Source organism: Tursiops truncatus, chromosome 4 (assembly GCF_011762595.2).
Source record: "Tursiops truncatus isolate mTurTru1 chromosome 4, mTurTru1.mat.Y, whole genome shotgun sequence".
NCBI classification, from domain to species: Eukaryota; Metazoa; Chordata; class Mammalia; order Artiodactyla; family Delphinidae; genus Tursiops; species Tursiops truncatus.
In genome coordinates this window covers 142,704,689-142,712,539 of record NC_047037.1, presented here as the reverse complement: position 1 = coordinate 142,712,539, position 7,851 = coordinate 142,704,689, and the positions used below count along the sequence as shown (strand labels likewise).

Sequence of the window (7,851 nt, the reverse complement as noted above, 5' to 3'; positions counted from 1 at the left end):
TGCAGGGCCTCAGGCTCCACTCGGTGCACGAGGGTCCCCAGCCTCCCTGAGCCTCGGGGCCCTCACCCGTCACACAGGACAGCAGTGGCACCTACGTCGTGGGGTTGGCAGGATTCCAGGAGACAACGTGTAGAGACACTCGGCCCAGAGCTGGCGGCCACTGAGGGTGGAGAATGCCCCGATGCCACTTGTATTAACACCCATCGGCCGTGGTTCCAGGGACTGGCTGTGGAAAACGCCCGACGGTAGTTCATCCCCTTTCAGCCGCGGTGAGCGGGGGCGCCACAGTGGCCTTTGGACTTGGGGGCCGCGGGGTCTTTCACGGCAGCCAAAGTGCTCGCGAGGGCTCGGAGTGTGACCACCCCCCGGCTGAGGTCACATTTTTCAGGATGCGCACAGGGCAAACAAAACCAAAATATTATTACAAGGCTAAGTCCTGTTTTACAGCTGCCTTTAATATATGACGGTCTTGTTTTAGTTTCGTCCAAACAACTTTCCCTTCGCCCCGAGCAGCTGCGTGTCTTTCTGCTCGCAGCCCTGGAGCCAGGCGGAAGCGAAGGACAGCGCTGTGAGAGGAGCCACAGCAGGGATGCAGGGTCCCTCGGCCAAGGTGTCGCACCACGACGCTCCAGAGCTCCAGAGAGACCCCTGCTTTCTCTTCGGTTCTGGGGTCGGGGGGGAGGAGAGTGGTGCCTGGTTTCCTTCAGGGCTGGGGGCCCTCTGTTTGGGGGCTGCTGTGTTGCCATGGACACGTGACGTCTGTGGTCGGCTGTCCTGGACAGGATGCGGAAGGGGGGGCCGGGGACTCGCCCTGGCGTGGCTATGGCGGGACCTCTTGGGCACCAGCCCTGGGCTCAGGCCCCCGGCCCAGCGGGCCCTGGACAAGGTGCAAGTGGCCCCTCCCGGCCCTCAGGCCCTGCTCTGGCTGCTCAGGCCTCCAGACACCCGGACATCGGGGGCTCTGGCTCTCTTCCCAAAGCGCTGGGGGATCACTTGGCCGTGGGAAACGACTGACCCCTTTGGGGCCGCCAGGGCCCGTGACCCCTGCTCCATCCTGGGAGCCCGGCTCCCTGCGCCTTGGTCGAATATTTGTCCTTCATAGAAAGCGCGGGACAAGCCAAGAACCCGCACCCCACTGCCCGCCCCCCCCCCGCCCCCCGACCCCAGCACCTGGCAGAGCAGTGCAGAGAGCTCCCGGCCAACGCAGCGGCCCCGGGGGAGCCGGCGGGGAGCCGCTTTCCTGACAGCCGCCCGAGGGGGACCCCCAGGTCATGCAGACGCCTCCACAAGCAACTCCCAGGGGACATTGAAGGCTTATTGATTCTATTGTTTCTCTGTTTGCAAACCAGCCACTTCTTTTCTCTTTTTTCACGGGTTCCTGCCGCTTTCTTGGGCTTCGGGCTTTGCCTTATTTTTCTTCTCCACAGTCTGGAACTGAATGCTTAGTTCATGTATTTTTTATTCTCTCTTGTGTATAATGAAAACACAGTGGAAAGTTCTCCACCGAGTGCATTTCTGGCCGCCTTCTAGAAGCTGCACTGGGGAGCGTCTTCTGTGCTAGGCTTCTCCAGACCTCCCATCGGGCCGCATGGCTTCCTCTGGGGCCCGAGTCACTCTGGAGAGCACGTGCTTCTTTTCCAGGTTGTTACGCTCACCTCACTGTGACTTAGAGGTTAATTTCAGCTCCACTGCGTGTGTCGGAGAACTCGTCACGTGTCCGGCAGAGTTTATTGAATGTCCCACGTCCCAGGCAGCTCCAGAGAGGAAACGAGAAGGAACAGCTGGTACCATGTCGGTGTGAAAACCACCACGGGAGATTCTTCTTTAGTTGTCATTCCCTGCAAGCACATCTGATTTGCTGCTTCTTTCCTGCAGAAAATTCTTATTTCTCAGTATTTCTGGCCGACTTGCTGATGGCAGCCTGCCCTGACCTCAGCACAGACAGGGCGACTTGTTTCTACTCCTCGGTCTCCCGGGGGTAGGGGTGGGGGTGGGGGGACAGGAAGGAGGCGTGTCACTCACAAGGCGCCGGTTCTGCTGCTGTGACAAACACTCTCAAAAGTCAGCGGCTCCACGACCACGGTTCACCTCTCGCGGCACAGCAAGTCCACCTGAGTCAGCGGGGCTCTGCTCCGTGTCGTCCTCACGCAGGACCAGGCTGGGGGACAGGCAGCCCGGCGCATGGGGTGCATGGGGCCCTGACTCTGGGAGCTGCCCCCAAAGTGGTGCGTGTTACATGCACTCACTGTTGTGTCCAGATCAGGCTGGGGCTGTGCGCGACCCCAGAGAATCAGAGGGCGCAGGCCCACAGCAAGCCGGGGAAGGACCAGGCTCTGTGCTCGGCCTTGGGACTGGCCATGGTGGTCTCCACCACGGAGACAAGGACAGGAAGGGGGCAGGCGCCTTACCTGCACCCCGGTCACTAGGAGCTGCTTCTGGATGGTCCGCGGAGGCAGGGTTTGAGGCCCCATCGTGCTGGGAGGAGGTGGTGATTGATTAGTAATGCCTGTCCCGGTGGGGGCGGGGCACGGGTGCCGGGTGTCTGCTTTGCACTGGACGTGGACACATTCCTTGCGAAGCAGGTTTTGTCACATGGTGACAAGGAGACACCAGCAGGCTCCAGAGGCCAGGCAGGAGGGGAGGGCCCGTCTTGTCAGGGACCTCGGGGGACCCCAGAGCAGGTGGAGGTCCCGGCCCAGCTATCTGCTCCTTCTGGGATGTTGGGACCAGGACACCAGCCGGACAACAGGACATCCGAGGGGCAGGCCAGGGTGCAGTCCTGCTGGAACCCATGTGTCCTGTGCAGGATCCCACCCCAGGAGGAGTTCAGGGTGTGGGCTGGACGGGACGAGGACCAGAACAAAGCCTCACCTGGGATTCCAGGGGGTCCTGCAGCAGAAGGGGCCTGGGGAGAAGCCTCCGCCCTCTGGGGGGCGTGGGAGCAGGGTGGGGTCCAGCCTTGGGGTTGGAAACACCCCTCCCCCCTCCAGCAGGAGGAAGCTCATGGGCACCGTGGACCTTCCTGCAGACCTGAAGGGAAGTCTCCAGGAAAAGCTGCAGGCCCCTCATTTGTGAGCAGAGTGGACACAGCACGGCCAGGGACCCCTGAGCCAGGCTGCAGCCCCAGGAATGCAAAGCCATGCAGCACATGGAAAACTAATCGCACCATCTGCCCCCGCGGCAGGAAAAGTAATAACGAAACACATGACTCTGAACAGGAGCCGAGAAGGAATCCAAGAAAACTCGGCTTCTCCCCTCAGCAGAAGCGCTCAAGGGTCAGGAACCATAGGTGTCCTTCCTATTCTGAGAGGGCCGTGCCGGAGAGCAAACACCTGCCTTGCACCTGCAGACTTTGCTCCTAAAAGCACACTCGCGTGCACATACATGTATGTATGCATGCACACACGCAGGCCCATGCACACACGCTCACACTCACACACTCACCCCACGGCCGGCAGGTCAGCATCACAGGGCCTGACGCCCCACCCCGTCGCAGCTGGTGGTCTCTGGGTGCAGGAGTCGGGGTGGCGGCTGCCAGCCTAGCCCCACCGGAGCTGCCTTTCTTCCCTGTTCTCCTTCGTTTAATCCCAGTCGTAATAATTACCCCAATCATTCTTGTTTGGGAGTCAGGCTGCACGGCCCAGGGCTCCAGGACTCCCACTGGGCTGGTATAAGGGGATGAGGTTGTCCTGCCCTGAGCGTGGGGCCCCCAGGCACCAGGAGGGTGGGGACATGGTGCTGGACGTGGCAGGGTGTCCAGACGGCATCACTCACCCAAGTCTCACATCCACTTGTGGGCTTATTTTTTCCCATACACACAGACCGAGGACCCAGGGCCTGAGTGACAGCTGGGACGCCCAGCCCCTGACTCCAGCCGTCCTGTCCAGTGTGAGTGTGGCCCCCAGTCTTTACGGACAAAATCAATCTTATCTGCTGTAGATGCAACACAGCTCCCTGCTTTTAAACACGTTCTCCACCAGAACAGGAGCAACCCCCCCCCCCCACTGTCAAGTACTGTTAAGGAGGATTAAATCTTACACTGCAGACTTGACCCTCACAATGCAGCTCAAGTTCACATATCATGAAACAAAATTAAATATTTAAGAAGCAGCCCCTAAAAGTCAAAGGAAGCAGGTGAAGCTGGCTGTACCCAGCTGACAGCAGGCAGAGCGAGCAGGTGTCCCAAGTGACCTCAGAACCCAGTGCAGCGACTCCAGCAAACCACGGAGGAAACAGGACATTCATGGGACCCGGGAGGTGGGGCCCCCGAGGGATCAAACCACGGAGGAAACAGGACATTCACGGGACCGGGACATTCACGGGACCGGGAGGTGGGACCCCCGAGGGATGACGGTTAATGACGCTCAGACGTGCGGCCCCAGGGCAGGGAGAGCTGAGGGCTGGGTCGAGTCTCTAAGCTTCTCTGGGACCAGGGGCAGGTGGGCCCCGAAGGGACCTCTGACCTGGCTCTGGGAAAGGGGCTCCAGAGCCCACCCAGGGGACAGGAGGCGGCCGGCCACGAGAGGGGAGGAGGACAGGTCCATCCTGGGGGCAGCGGGCAGTCTCCACGGAAGAGGTGGCCTCCCAGGGGCTCGAGAGGCCCCGCCCAGCAGGCAGACGTTCCTGTGGCCGGGCAGGAAAGCCCAATGGCACCGTCGCAGTGACCAGTGCCCAGAAGGTCTGTGGGTGAGCAGAGGCCTGGGCCACGGGCTGGGGTTGGGACAGGGCCTTCGGGAAGACAGCCGGGCTGCCGAGCGCGGCTGGGCAAGGACAGGGCAGTGCCCGGCTCTTCCCCAGGACGTGGCCCCGGCCAGCAGCAGCAGAGGTGTCTGCAGGCCCCCACCAGAATGCCCCACACCTGCCCCGTGTCCAAACCTGAACTCGCCTCTCAGCGCAAAACTGAGCGGGGAGTTCGGGGCACGTGGTTCTGGAGCGGCAACAGCCAAGCGTCCCAGCAGTTACTGCCCCGCCCTCCCCGCCAGCATCACCCACCAGCCGGGACCTTGTCCAAGCAGGGCTGGGGCCCACGGGGCCCAGCTGCCCACCTGGCCGGCAGCACGCGACGTCTAACTCAGGAGCCCTGTAGCAGAGCAGCCCCCCGAGAGCCTCCATCATCCCCCAAGGGCCCCCCGTCACCCCCCTGCTCTTTTCTGGAAAATGGGGACCCCGCCTACTCCCAGGGCTGGGTCTGCCCACGACAGGGGGCCCTTGCCCAGCCCCGGCGCTTGGGGTCTCCCCGCTCCCACCGGGTGTCCCGCACCCTCGCCACACCAGGACCCATCACAGCTCTGCAGGGCCAGAGCTCAAAACACACCCTCCGCCGCCTTCTCATCCCCGAGCATCTCGCCCTTGGACATCTGACCTTCACCTGGTCCAGGGGTCAGGCTCCTAGCGGGGAGTCCTCCTGCCCCCCCAGCTGACAGCCGCCGCCCTGCTGACCACTTCCCCCAGCCGCTTCCACACGCTCAGCGCAAGTATAAAGAAAGCACCTGCTGCCCTTGCTGGGCCTGCGGGCGGCTCGCAGACACCCTGGCAACAAGGGCCTGGCGAGGGGACACAGGCTGCTCCTTGACGTCCAGAGGGAGGCACCAGCCATCTGCCCAACGCACCCCGACAGGAAGACGTGCCCAGCGGCATGGAGGACTCCAAAGTGGACGGCCCTGCCTCCCCGAGGCCTCCGGGCAGGTGTGGGGTGTGCAGGGGCTGGCCTGGCCCCCAACCCGCCATGTGCCCCCAGAGCAGCCTGGGCCACAGCCCTGGGACGGCCCCTCCTGAGAGCTGCTTCTTGGTGGGATGCCACCTCCGCTCTGGGGACCCCTCCCGGGCCTGGAGGGGACACCATGGGCACCCTGCCTCGTCCAGCCTGGGCTGTGGAGTGGGCACTTCCACACAGGCGCTCCCGTGCAGTCCCGTGCCGGGCCATCACCACCCCTGGGATGGGAACTCCCCTCCCGGACGCTGGTGACAAATCCCCCAGAGAGGCTGCAGGGTTTGGTGCTGAGGCCAAAGGCAGGGGCACGTGGTCAGGGACTGGCGGCCGCCCCAAGGGCCAGAGGGCAGGAGGCCTGCTCTCCACAGCAGGGGCCGGCCCTGCCTGCCCAGCCTCCCTGGAACCTGGGGGGGGACGTAACCCAGCCCTGGCCAATGAGCTGGGGCTGGACATCCCTGGGTGGGCCTCTGAGGAGGACTTACAATGGGGGCAGGGCAGGCTTCCCCGTCCCTCTTGCGGTCTGCCCCCCGCCCCCCACCTCCCCCGGCTGGAATGTGCTGTGATGGGTGGGGCGCTGGCAGCTGTTTTAGCACAAAGAGGAGGAGAGACAGTGGAGCCCGGGCTGCTGACGGCACTCTGCAGGCCTGGACTGCCCGCTCCCAGATTGCAGACCTGGACTGCCCGCTCCCAGATGCTCGCCGTAAGGGACAACTCTCCCGCATGTTAAACAATCGGCCACGATGACCTGGGTTTCCTGTCACGAGCGAGCAGCCTGTGGTGGGGACTGGCAGATGACCACGGCACCCCTCTCCCCATCCTGGGCCTCAGCCAGACAGCAGCCCCAGCCTGCACTGCAGTCATCCGGGGGCCAGTGCAAACCGCCCTTGCGGGCTGCCACCCAGCCTGACACCTCCAGGACCCCAACCATGCAGATGCAGAGCCAGGAGGGGCCCATCTGCCCTTGGGGTGTGAGTTCAGCTGGCACGGAGCTGATGCCCCCGTCGCTCACACCTGCCACCGTCCCCCTGCCTCCTCCTCCGGTGGGCCCCAGGCAAGCCCGGACTGGGCTACAGGACAGTTGTTCCTGCCCTACCGGACACAGCTCCCCGTGTGGAGGGGTCTCCTCTCCCTCTGGTGGGGTGACTCGGGCCGGCCACAGATTAGGCCAGAAAGGGTTGGCTGAATGAGACAGAGCTGCAGGTGGGCCCTGCCAGGGGACGGGGACGAGGGCACATCAGGGAGGCAGAGGGAGGGCTTGCCCGCTCGTCCCCGCAGGAGCCCTGCAGCCAGAGGGCCGACCTGCGCCTGGTTCTCTAATTAAACATCGCTAGTGATTAGACTCTGCTCCCAACCCAGGAGAGACGCTGACTTGGGAGTAACTACCGCTGTGCTGAAAACCAGATGCCGAGGCAGGAGGAGGGCGCTGCGGGGGCGGCGTCCCGGGGCCCGTTCCTCCCGAGTCACACGAGCCCTGTGCTGCGGCTCGCCTGGTGCTGGCCTGAATTGAGGGCGAGGTCACGGGGCAGCCAGAAGCTCTGGGTTCCCGAGAGCCCAGCGCCAGCTGTGGGGAGGCTCCCCATCTCCAGACCTCAGTTTCCCTCTGGAGAGAAGGTCCCAGGACCTCTCCAGGGGGCGGGACCGGGGGACAGGAGAGACAAGGCTCCAGGCCCAGCAGGAGGCCCTACAACCAGCAGCCTCCGTGGCGCCAGAAGAAACATCAATGCGAGTAATCACAGACTTTCTCCCAGAATCTCAAAGTAACGCTTTCTTAACCGTAAGGCAGGCTCAAGAAGCACAGCCGACGCCAGGAACACGCCTGTCCTCACCCTCCAACCTACGCCACGTGAACCTTAACCTTGAGGCAGGCTCAAGAAGCACAGCCGACGCCAGGAACGCGCCTGTCCTCACCCTCCAACCTACGCCACGTGAACCGCTGTAGAGGAGGCGTCACAGGCGTGGAAGCCGCTGCCGTGCAGCCCCGCCTGCCCCGCCCTCCCGACCCTGGGAACCCTGAAGGCCTCTCAGCACCGTGACCTCGGCCAGGATGCGTCACCAGCGCTATCGCCGCGCGAGCGACACGCCAGAGGCAGCGCGTCTGGGCCTTGCCCCCCTCCCTGCCCCACCCAGCGGATGCCCACTCA

General features: G+C 63.5%; 1 long non-coding RNA gene across 1 annotated transcript; it reads right to left on the bottom strand.

The window, feature by feature from the left end:
• Positions 1–1,313: 1,313 nt before the first annotated feature.
• Positions 1,314–7,641, bottom strand: LOC141278632 (uncharacterized). The gene is made up of 2 exons (XR_012331672.1): positions 2,023–7,641; positions 1,314–1,869 (listed from the first exon to the last, which is right to left on the bottom strand). It is a non-coding gene; the product is annotated as an uncharacterized lncRNA (long non-coding RNA).
• Positions 7,642–7,851: the final 210 nt, after the last annotated feature.